The sequence below is a fragment of the Cervus elaphus genome, chromosome X (assembly GCF_910594005.1).
Source record: "Cervus elaphus chromosome X, mCerEla1.1, whole genome shotgun sequence".
Classification (NCBI taxonomy): domain Eukaryota; kingdom Metazoa; phylum Chordata; class Mammalia; order Artiodactyla; family Cervidae; genus Cervus; species Cervus elaphus.
This window is the reverse complement of record NC_057848.1, coordinates 152,678,366-152,691,347: the sequence shown is the minus strand read 5'-3', so window position 1 is coordinate 152,691,347 and position 12,982 is coordinate 152,678,366. Positions and strand designations below refer to the sequence as shown.

Genomic DNA, 12,982 nt, shown 5'->3' with positions numbered 1-12,982 from the left:
GACTCAAAAGAATATATGGATCTTATAAAATTCCAGAGAAACATGTCAATGTTTTTGAACACACAGGAAAATGCCTAAAGGCAAACCAGGTGGCAGAAAATTATTTTTGGAAAAAAAAAAGAACATAAGTTGCAAGGAAGTGGCCATTTACTCTCAAAGGGTCAAATCAAAATAATATGGAATGTTTCCACATGTGTTTTAATGATTCACTAGTTAAAGTAAGGCCGAGTGTTCTTCTCAAAAATTGCTCCTGGGAATATTACATGTTTAATTTAGTCCAGTTGAGAAAGGTTATAGCATGTAGTCCTCAATTTGAGTGACTACATGCACTGTTAAAATTTTGTTTTGGCTCAAAGTAAGGAATGGTTTTGATTGCAAATGATTCAGTTAAAATACTTTCCTCAGTGAAAACAAAATGATCAACTTCTTGAAATCTGAAGCAGCTGATTGGGGGACGGAATGGTTGCTGCTGGTTTCTGGAATGATGTCAACCAATCAGCAGGGCTTCCTGAGAGCTGAGTGAGAGAGTAGTCCTCATACCAGTCCAGGGATTTGTGAAGAAGCATGTATACATGTATTTTTTAACACATACACATAAAGAACTACAACCTTATTTTCTGGCTGAACAACCACCATGAAAACTGTGACCAATGGCTATTATGTAGGTAAATGTGCATTTAGTTACATGTACATTAGGTGGGAAATTTAATCTGTGTAAATGATAACCCAGAACATCCCTATTTAAATTATGTTAATAAAACATAATGCCATGTATGGAGAAGACTGCTATGGTTAAGGTTGAAAAGCCAATTGCCTACTAAATGCCATATGTTTATTGTAGCTCAAATTAATTTCTCCCACCTCCATGAAGCTGTTCTGAAACAGCTATAGCAAAGACAATTTCTTTTAAGCAGAGAGTTGTCTAAGTTAAAAGGTTGGAAGTTTTAAAAGAAAATAAGCTAGCATCTGGATTTTTAAACAATATACCAAATTTGTTCAATTCCTCTTTTAAAGTATATTTGAATGAGGGAAGCACCTACTTTTTATAAAAATTACATTATCCTAAAGGCAGTCTGTTGCAAACAAGAATCACAGTGACCTCTAGTTTTTATTCTTTACAATTACTTAAATTTTTAAAATTGTTATGTTTTCTGATTTGTCTAGTTAATTCTTACTAAGAATTTCAAGTTTGCTTTGAAAGATAACAGATACTATGAGATGAGACAATCTATGAAAGCTACAAATACTGGCATGTATGATGCTTTCAAACTGTCATAGGTCAATGACCTAACCTGGACTAAATAAATCTTGTTTTAAGGCATCAGTACTTGAAAAAGCTAAATAATTCGGGACCCCTTCCCTGAAATGCAAAACAAACACTTCAAAAGCATTATTCTTTACTCCTGGGTATCAACGTGCTGGTTTAATGAAAGAAGAAATGGACCCAGGGTTCTAATAAAGAATTGCTAATTGGTTGCTAGTTCTTGGTTTGTAATTGTTCTTTATGTCTAAGTGTTCTATACATAAGGACACTGTGAGTGTGACTGCTCACTTGTGCTTGCTTTTACACTCACAATAAGGGAAGAGTATCTTAATTTACCTACTTAAAAAATAACTGTAATACATAGTGGAACTATTATGTAAACTTGTTTTGTATTTTTCAAGTCTCCTGTAAATGTGTTATCATACCTTCACAATTTAATAAAAATAAAAAAATTTTAAAAGTAAGAAGAATAGAAAATACTCACATTGCTCTTATCCAACAATCGACCAACTAGCACCCAACATAAAATCCTTGGTTCACAAAGGAGCAAACACTAGCTATTATCAAGACAATCATTTTTCATGATTTTTTAACAGTAGAATAAAATGTGTTGGCCTAATCTGGAAACCAGAGTGAAGTCTATGTTGTTTTACTAAAAGTTCTCAGTGGAATTACCCTCTCCAGAATTATTTTCCATCTAGGATCAAAATAAACAGTTGCCCTTAGGACCAATGGTATAATTTAGAAATCTCATCTCACTTCTCTCAGGGATCTATAAGCAAAGCCCATGAATAAACAGCACATGCTAACATAACTACATCTACAAGTGATTCTGATTCGGGCATTGCCAACACACAACCCTGAAGTCATCATATCACTGAACCACTAAAGAAGTGATTCCTAGCCAGTGAGGATTCTCTCTGCCCCCTCTCATTCAACATGTACACATACACAAAGCAGACACCACTCTACATACTCTTTCTCATTTCTAGAACTTTGATGATTCCATATACACTAATGAAATACAGGTATCTATGCCCATGTTTGTCATGCTGTAATATTCTTACTACAGTATTGTTTGGTTAATCCTAACCAATTCAGGACTGCTTTTTGATATTATTCAGAATCACAACTGTAGCCATACAAAGCTTACTGATCTAATATATACTCATCTGACAGATAAATAGAAAGGAGGATATAAATTTGATAAAAATCTATATATTGGCAGCAATCCAGGCATCATTTATTTTAGGACTCATCACAGGATCAGACTATATTATTTTAGCACATTTGCTTTCCTAGACACATAAATACTTTGCAAATAATGAAGACTGTAATATGTCTGTGTGTTTAATCTCAGGGTTATTTACAATGAAGTCAAATTTTAAAATTAACAAATGATTTAATAAAGTACATGGATTTTACAAATAAATGCCATTTTAATACAAACCTTTTTCCAAATGTAGTCCCAAACTTGAGATAACTGCAGTATAATGCTTAATGCTCCATGTTCTAGCTTAAGGTGACCTAAAATTGTGTTTATAAATATAGTAATAATATAAACATATAGACTCACAAAAGATAAATGTCAAAAAAACATAACTGGAAAGAAAAGAACTGCTTAGGTGGAACATAGTCCCATATTTTTACTGTTAAAATGTAGTAGAGATAATTTGGGCTTCCCTGATGGCTCAGTGGTGAAGAATTCACTTGCCAATGCAGGAGACACAGGTTTGATCCCTGGGTCGGGAAGATCCCCTGGAGAGGCAACCCACTCCAGTATTCTTGCCTGGAGAATTTCATGGACAGGGGAGCTTGGCTGGCTACAGTCCATGGGGTCACAGGAGTCAGACTCAATTTAGCAACTAAAACACCAACCACCACCACCATTTAATATGTGGTTGAGAGACCCAAGAGTTATGTTTTTCCCAAAAATATCCTCATTTGCCTTCTATGCTGCTCTGTATCAATCATAATTCACTCATCATTTGAAAAATCTTTATTGTGTATTTCAAACAGAAGCAAATGTAGTGGTGATTGTTAGTCCCAGTAACACGGGAAATTAGACTTTAATGTCCATGTAGGAGAAGGAGGTAAGTCCTAGTCTCTATGAAGAGCAAGATGGCACTGAGACTCAAAGAAATCCCAGAACAAGGGACTACACCTTTGGTGAAGAGATTAGCAAGAAAAAGTTTGCCCATCGGTAAAGAAGTTTAAAGAGGAAGATTCCTCTGCCAGAGTTCTGCATCTCATAAAGGTTTAAGTTCAAATTTCACAATCTACATGGGCTAGAAACCCTCAAACTGGGAAAATAACAATAAATATTTGTCCTACAATGGTGATATCCTGGGACTCCTGGCAAAAGCAAAAATACTTTGGAGTAATACTTCCATTACCCCAAATCCTGGCATCACAGAATTCTCATGAGATACCAGGAGATGGGGGAGACAAGACAAAATCTCATCACCATCAGTGAGAACTGGCAATAATACAGCAGAGAAATGAAAACCCAATAACCTAACAGACTAGCAATCAGTAAGAATCTTTAAAGTACATGTATTTAAAGTTATGAATTCCCCTAAATTTTTAAAAGCCATAAGAAATAAATATCATGACAAAAAGGTACATTAAAAAAAATGAATTAGAATTTTCAGAAATAAAAGTTATCAAATTAATCAAAAAGAAGCAAACAGCATTTAAAAAAAATAAAAACAGAAAACAGAAAAACAAGATACAAAGCAATAGAGATTTTTATATACTATATATGTATATGTAATATAGAGAGATTTATATATATTATACATATATATGTATATGCAATATAGAGAGATATAAAGAAATAGAAAATATTAGAGGTTAAAGGGGCTTCCCAGGTGATGCTAGTGGTAAAGAATCTGCCTACCAAGACAGGAGATGCAAGAGATGCAGGTTTGATCCCTGGGTCAGGAAGATCTCTTGCAGGAGAAAATGGCACCCCTCTCCAGTATTCTTGCCTGGAGAATCTCATGGACAGAGGAGCCTGGCGGGCTATAGTCCATGGGGTTGCAAAGAGTTGGACACGACTGAGCATTAAAAGACTTGGAGGTTAGAGGTTAAAAGACTTGAAGAGTGTAACTAAGAGGTCCAACATGTATCCAATAGTAATTCCATAAAAAAGAGGCAAGTTAATTCACTGCCACCACCTTGGCCTACCATCATTGCTGCCTTTCCACAGGGCTCAAGGATTCTCTTCTGAACACTTTGAAGAAGCAGTGCTGTAGTCCTATAGGTTGGTAGGGGAGCAGTGGAGATCCCCCCAAGAGACCCTGAGAGAGTTGCCATAATTTTCATCTGTTCCTCACCCTCCAGCAGTGCTATGGTGCTGCCATAATACTTCCATACAAAGGCCACATCTGATGAGCCACTTCTGACTTTTGTCTTGAGGGAGGTGGAACAAGCAATTTTCCTCTCCAGGCATTGTGAGAGAAGCAAGAAGTGAACCCAAAAGCTGTCTCCTGTAAGTATCGGTCCATCACTGCATCTGCTGGCCCTAGCTCCAGTCTACCATCACCCAACCAACAGCTTTCAGATTCCCCAGGGAGGGCCCACAGATTTTTCTTTTAGTCACTCTGATCCAGACTTGCTTCCATTTCTGTGGCTTGTATAGGTCTGAGTTTGGGGGAGGGAACTAGCCACCCGTGCTCCTTCACCAAGTTTGAAAACTTGTAACTTGCTATCTCTTATTTCATATTATTTTATATTGTTTGTTGCAGTGTATTTAAATGCAGTTGTCACCCTGCTAAACATCCTTGTTTATTTCAAATGTGTTTCTGCAGGTTCTTCTATGTCTTTTCTAGGTAGAAAACCACATCAACTGACAATGGTAATTGGGCTTCTTCAGTTACAATCTTTGCATCTTCTTTTGCCTGAGCTGTCACAAATGGATGGCCTAGGACCCCATTACAACACTAAATGAGAATGGGCAGTCTTATCTGGACATCATGACTAAGCAAGCCCTTGCTATTCTGTACTACCCTTTATTGGGATAGGAAATTCCCTTTGATACCTATTTTGCTAAGAATTTTTTTTAATCATGAATTGTTGAATTTAAATCTATTTTCTTCCTCTACTGAGATGATTGTTTCCTCACTTTTTTATGTGCTAATGTGGTGAATTACATTATTAGATGTTTCCAATGTTGAAACAACCTTGCATTCCTAAAATAACCCAACTTAGTCATGACATATTATGAATACTGCACATTGTTATTTTCCTTGCTAATAACTTGTTTACAGTTTTCACATCCATATTCATGAGTGAGGTTGCCCTGTAATTTTCCTTTCTTACACAGTCCTGATTTAGTAATGGGTAGCCAGGTTACACCTGCCACATAAAATGAGTTGAAGAATTTGGGGGGAATTTGTGAAAGATTAGATTTATCAGTCCCTGCCATGTTTGGTAGATCATCTGGACCTTGTGTTTGCAATAGGAATTTTTGCATTTAATGATTCAACTTTTTTTTTAATGGCTATAGAACCACTGATGTGTTTCTGACTCACTCTTGGTAACATTTTTCTAGTAGTTTGTCCATTTCACATAAATTTTCAAACTTTCTGGCACTTGTAGTTATTTGTAGTCTCCAATTTATTGCTTTTTTGTATCCTCTTTCTTCATCAGTCTTGCCAGAGGTCTGTAAATTTTGTTATTCTTTTAAAAAATACAATATATGGCTTTTGGCTACTACATGTTTTTTCCTGTTTAATTCTGCTTTCTGTATTTATTTTCAACCTGCATCATCTGAGCTTACTCTGTTCTTTTATTAACATCTTAAATTGGAGGCTTAAATCATTTTACTTTTTCTCATTTATTATACATATTTAAGGTTATAAATGTTTCTCTATTATTTTAGTTGTATGACACAAATTTTTATATATGTAGCATTATAATTATGATTTGGTTTTATTTTATATCTACTATGATTTCTTCTTTCATGCACAAGTAATTTAGAGGTGCTATTAAATGTAAAAATCTAGTTCCTTTGCAACTTAATTCTACTGTGATAGGACAATGTGGTCTAGGAGATATCAATTCATTAATATTTGGTAAGACATTTTTAGTAGTCTAATATGAGACCAATTCACATATATTTTTGAAGAACACAGAATACATTCTTCAGTTTGGAGTATAGTTTATATTTTTGCTTAGTTGATTAACTATTCAAGGAAAATTATTTGTTGACATAATGCTTTATGTATTTGAAGCTATGCTCTTAGCAGCATGCAACTAAAAATAAGCCATATTTTCCTGCTGAGCTCACCCATCTATTAATTATTTATTAAAGGTAGTGAATTTATTCATATCTAGTAATACTTTTTACCTTAAAATCTATTTTGGCCAATATTCAGAGAGCTAGATCTTGTCATTGGTGTTTCCATGGTATGTTTTTCCACCCTTTGACTTTCAAGGCTCAACATTTTTTTTTCGAGATAGATATGCTTCTCATGATTTACCTGGATGATTTTTAAAAATTCAATCTTGCTCTTTGAACTGAAGAGATTAAAAGATTAGACCATTTACATAAAGTTTGTGATACACATATATAGTCACATATGGAGTTCACAATCTTAGGCTGTCCTTACTATTTTTCCTGCATTTCTAATTCCTCCCCATCCCCTTTCCCCTTTTTTCCTTAAAAACTGATTTTGTTTTTTTTTTTCTTTCTAATTTTTGGCAAAACAAAGTTTCTGTCTTAATCATTTAGTGGTCACTCTGGATAATAAAGGAAACATACTAAATCTTTCAAAGTTTAAAGCTAATCAATCTCCTTTAAAATTGTTTTCCAGTTTTATTCAGTGAAAATTGGATGTATTTAAGGTGTTTAATGGATTTGATATGCATGTACACTGCAAAATGATGACTACAATATCCTTCCTTCTCATGGACAATGCAACAATTCTAAAATACCCCAAGTTCAACAACACGCTGCAAAAATTTCACTAATATTTTCCAATATTATCATTTTACTTGGATTTGAATTGCATAAATTACACATTATTATCACGGTTTTACACCATATTGTTCTATATTCACATATTTACCATATCTCGCCATTTACTCTGAATGAATGGGAAGCCACTGCAGAGTTTTGCATGATGACCAAAGACGTATGGTTCTAGCTACCATCATCTCTCACCTGGATTCCTGTAACAGTCTCCTAACAGGGCTCTCTGCTTTTACCCTTGTCCCTATAGTCTTCTCTCAGCAAAGCCCCCAACAAAATCTTTCATGTCTTACGTTAGATCATTCACCCTCCTGCTCAAAACGTGTAATGAGTTTCCATTTAGCTTACAATACCCTGATGTAGTTCTTACTTACTTGCTAAGCCATGCCTGACTCTTTGTGACCCTATGGACTGTAGCCTGCCAGGCTCCTTTGTCCATGGGATTTCCCAGGCAAGGGTACTGGAGTGGGTTATCATTTCCTCTTCCAGGAGATCTTTCTGACCCAGGGATCAAACCCAAGACTCCTGCATTGCAAGTGGATTCTTTACCACTGAGTCACCAGGACTTACTTGCTATATAATCCAACTCTTACAATGCCCTACAAAACCCTATTTGATATTGTCTTACCACTGTAAGAGAAAGGCCTAACTACCTACCTTGTTTGAAATTGTAATCCTTCTTCCCCCAGCAGTCCCACTACTCCTTACTCTGTTCTAACTGTATTTCTTCTCATAGCACTTATCACCTCCTTAGACAGTCTCAGTTCAATCAGTCTCTCAGTCATGTCCGACTCTTTGAGACCGCATGAACCGCAGCACACCAGACCTCCCTGTCCATCACCAACTCCCAGAGTTTACTCAAACTCACGTCCATCGAGTCAGTGATGCCATCCAACCATCTCATCCCCTGTCGTCCCCTTCTCCTCCTGCCCTCAATCCTTCCCAGCATCAGGGTCTTTTCCAATGAGTCAGCTCTCCACATCAGGTGGCCAAAGTATTGGAATTTCAGCTTCAACATCAGTCCTTCCAATGAACACCCAGGACTGATCTCCTTTAGGATGGACTGGTTGGATCTCCTTGCAGTCCAAGGGACTCTCAAGAGTCTTCTCCAACACCACAGTTCAAAAGCATCAATTCTTCTGTTCTCAACTTTCTTTATAGTCCAACTCTGGAAAAACTATAGCCTTGACTAGATGGACCTTTGTTGACAAAGTAATGTCTCTGCTTTTTAATATGCTGTCTAGGTTGGTCATAACTTTCCTTCCAAGGAGTAAGTGTCTTTTAATTCCATGGCTGCAGTCACCATCTGAAGTGATTTTAGAGCCCAAAAAAATAAAGTCTGACACTGTTTCCACCGTTTCCCCATCTATTTGCCATGAAGTGATGGGACCGGATGCCATGATCTTAGTTTTCTGAATGTTGAGCTTTAAGCCAACTTTTTCACTCTCTTTTCACTTTCATCAAGAGGCTCTTTAGTTCTTCTTCACTTTCTGCCATAAGGGTGGTGTCATCTGCATATCTGAGGTTATTGATATTTCTCCTGGCAATCTTGATTCCAGCTTGTGCTTCATCCAGCCCAGCATTTCTCATGATGTACTCTGCATATAAGTTGAATAAGCAGGGTGACAATATACAGCCTTGACGTACTCCTTTTCCAATTTGGAACCAGTCTGTTGTTTCATGTCCAGTTCTAACTGTTGCTTCCTGACCTGCATACAGATTTCTCAAGAGGTAGGTCAGGTGGTCTGCTATGTCCATCTCTTTCAGAATTTTCCACAGTTTATTGTGATCCACACAGTCAAAGGCTTTGGCATAGTCAATAACGCAGAAATAGATGTTTTTCTGGAACTCTCTTGCTTTTTCAATGATCCAGGGGATGTTGGCAATTTGATCTCTGGTTCCTCTGCCTTTTCTAAAACCAGCTTGAATCGCTTCTCGGCCTTTTGGCTAAGAGCAAGTGTAGTATCTCTTCTTATCAGTTTAATGAAACCAGCTTGAACATCTGGAAGTTCACATTTCACGTATTAGACAGTCTATAATTAACTAAGTTATTATTATATATTGTCTGTCCTCCCTACTAGAATGCAAACTCCACAAAGAGAGGGATCTCTGTTTCGTTCTCTGGCATCTTGAGTACCCAGAGTGCCTGGCATGCAATAGGCATTTAATCAACATCTATTAAATTAATGAATGTGAATGATTTGTGGTACTCGACTATGAACAGAAAGATGTGTCCAACATCCTCGTAAGTACAGAACAATGTGCCTCCACTTCTCTTTCCTGTTCTCCAGGCTGAAACAAGGACCTAGAACTGGGAAGAAAACTGTATTCATACAAATAAGAACAGTGCTCCAGGAGATGGCAAGATAGTATGATGGGTAGAACCTTAACTTGTCTGCAAAAGTACTATTGCTTTCTTTTGGAGCCCATGAAGGTAATTATCAGGGAGACAACTAGAGTGCTGGTTCTTTTCCATTTGCCTCTTTAAATCCACTCTCTTCACACCACTCCCAGGATGCTGACCTTTGTGGATTATCAACAAGGCCTCCTTGCCCTCTGGCTTCCAGGTAAGTCTGGTTAGAGGGAAGCACCAGCAGGAGATCAGAGAACAGAGAGAATCTGAAGTGTTCATTCCCCTGCTTCCTCTCAGTGCAATTCAGCAACTCACCTACCTTTGACCATGGACCCTGTCAGGCAGGTTCACGGGCACAGTCATAGTTCTCACTGGGCTAGTAACAACTTCTTCCCCTCTCCCTTTAAGGCCCAGGGGTAGGGATGGTTTCCTGCTGTTACTAAGTATTTGACCATCCAACAGTGTTCCTTTAACCCTGCCTAGTCCTCTGTAAATACTCACTTCCTTTTTAAAAAGCATACACAAAAACTCTTCAGTTATTCCTTAGGACATGTCACCTGTGTCCTGCTGTGATCTTGATCAATATAAACGGAAAGAGCTCCAAACACATACTTTCCACTCTTTACATTTCTCTAACCATGAAGGTTTTCAGCCATATGTTCTATTTCCCTCTACCACCACTCAAATATTCTTTTGAAAATAACTCTGTAAATGCTTAGTATTTTCTACCATACCAAGGGGCATCTTGAGTGAGAAGGGAGTTTGAAGGTATTAGACACTTTTCAGCAGTCCAATTGTCATTATCTTTTTCAGTTATCCTTCCCATTTGAGGAGAGATCATGGCTCTAATTGCAGCATGAAGAGAGCATTTTGGAGGCCCTTTTTTTTTTCTTCTTCTTTTTTTTCCCCAAGGAAATCAGATTGTAAATCAAGTCTTGGACCTCCTCCACTTCCTTGTAAAGAATTTTAACAATAGTTAATCTAATCTCTTCTCTGCTGAAATACTGCAGGCACCTAAGGCTGTCAGAATGCCACACAGAGAAAATATTGGTTAAGCATTCTACTCCCAGGAGTAGGAAAAATGTGGCATTTTCTAAGTAGGATTAGGATTATTCTACTTAACAGCTTATGCTATCATCACACAAAACCTACAATTCCCTAGAATCATAGAATTTTAGACTTAGAAATATAGAGGTAACTGGTTCAGTATTTATTTTTTATAAGAAAGAATTTTTTCCCCAAAGATGTAGGAAGATAAGCAGGCAGTCACTGACTAAGCATTTCTAGTGAGTGTGTCAGGGAACCCAATGTTAGCTTTTAAATATTCTTTTAAGTGTTTATTATTAAAAATTTGTTTTCTTACATTAAATCAATCTCTTCACAACTAAAACATCCACAAATTAAAGCCAATAACACTCGTAGGAGGAAAAAGAAATCTTTACCTCATTCATGTGTTTCCTCTTTTCATTTCTAGGACTGAGCACAGTACTTGGCACATAATAAGCTATCAAAGTTATTGGAGAATTTAAATGAGCAAAATACTTAAAAGCCACTTATCAAGATCTCCCCAAGTCTTTAGGACAATCATGCCCACTTCTCTTAATTTCCAATTGATGGCTTCTAAATACATTATAATTGATTGCATTCATTTGGACAAATTCAATTTGTACATGAACATCTAAAACTGTGATAATCAGGATTAACAAATAGCTCCAGAAGTTGGTTGATAAGACAATGGCCAAATCAGTCTATTCTTTTTTTTTCCCTTTATTTAAGGGAATGCATTTCTGTTAATGGAATGTAAGTGTGTGTTAGCATGTCTGATAACCCCACTACCGGCTCACACAGAACTCGCGCTTAATTAAAACAACCAGATTATCTATTACTTCACTAACTTTTCAGACTGTTGCAGACAATGAGAGTACAGGATGAATAAGACAAACATACTGTTACGAATGTGCATTTTTTTCAAAGCTTGAAATCATTATCATGATTAGTAAAAAGTACTATTTAAAAAATGAAGCAAAGAGTTTAAAAGGGATTAAAAAGAAGCCACAATAAATTGAGGTTCAGGGAAGACCTCTTTTAGCAGATGATATTTGAACAAACATCTGACATATATAAAGTAAGAAGCCATGCAAAGATTGGAGAGAGAGCTTCTGAGGCAAAGTATTGCGTTGGCCTAGAAGTTTATTCTGGAATCCGAACGAATTTTTTGGCCAACTCAATAATGGCTCTGTTATACCAAACATTTCAATACTTGAGAAACAAGAGGCCACTTGAGCTGGGAAAGAGAGAATAAGAGGAAGGATGGTAGGAGATGAGTTGTAGGAAATGAGTGACCAGATCATGTAGGATTTTATATACCTTGGTCAAGGGTTTAGATTTTATCTGAGGTATTATGGAAAGACACTCTAAGGTTGTGGGGCAGAAAAATGTGATAAGATTGACATTAGGAAACATTTCTCTGGCTCCTCTGTGGAGAGGAGACGAAGAATGGAAACAGAAAGACTGAATTGAAGACTTCAGTGATAAAGAAAGAACATTAGGATTAGAGTGTAAATCCAAGTACAGAGGTTTGGTATTCATCTCTATTAGATTTTTTAAATTTTAGAAAGCTTTTAAATTTCAAGAGAAATTACAAAGACAGTACAGAGAGATCCCATATGCTCTAGACCCAGTTTCCCCTATTAACATCTTACACGAGTGTGGTACTTTCATCACAACAAATGAAAGATATTTTGATACAGAAACATTCAGTTCAGTTCAGTCACTCAGTAATGTCCGACTCTTTGCGACCCCATGGACTTCAGCACACCAGGCCTCCCTGTCCATCACCAACTCCCAGAGTTTACTCAAACTCGTGTCCATTGAGTTGGTGATGCTATCCAACCATCTCATCCTGTCGTCCCCCTTCTCCTCCCACCTTCAATCTTTCCCAGCATCAGGGTCTTTTCAAATGAGTCAGTTCCTCGCATCAGGTGGCCGAAGTATTGGAGCTTCAGCTTCAGTATCAGTCCTTCCAATGAATATTCACTGATTTCCTTTAGGATTGACTGGTTGGATCTCCTTCAAGTCCAAGGGACTCTCACATCACAGTTCAAAAGTATCAATTCTTTGGCACTCAGATTTCTTTATGATCCAACTCTCACATCCATACATGACTACTGGAAAAACCATAGCCTTGACTAGATGGACCTTTGCTGGCAAAGTAATGTCTCTGCTTTTTCTTTAAATTGTCTTCAGTTCCATGTCTGGGGGTGGTTTTTTAAATTTATTTATTTTTTAATTGAAGGATAACTGCTTTACAGAATTTTGGTGTTTTCTGTCAAACATCAACATGAATTAGCCATAGGTATATATATGTCACCCCCCTCTTGAACCT

At 36.9% G+C, this 12,982-nt stretch overlaps 1 non-coding gene across 1 annotated transcript; it reads left to right on the top strand.

Annotated features, from left to right (window-relative positions):
- The first annotated feature begins 9,171 nt into the window (after positions 1-9,171).
- LOC122690903 lies at positions 9,172-9,356 on the top strand. The gene has a single exon (XR_006340177.1). It is a non-coding gene; the product is annotated as a U2 spliceosomal RNA (small nuclear RNA).
- The last annotated feature ends 3,626 nt before the right edge of the window (positions 9,357-12,982 follow it).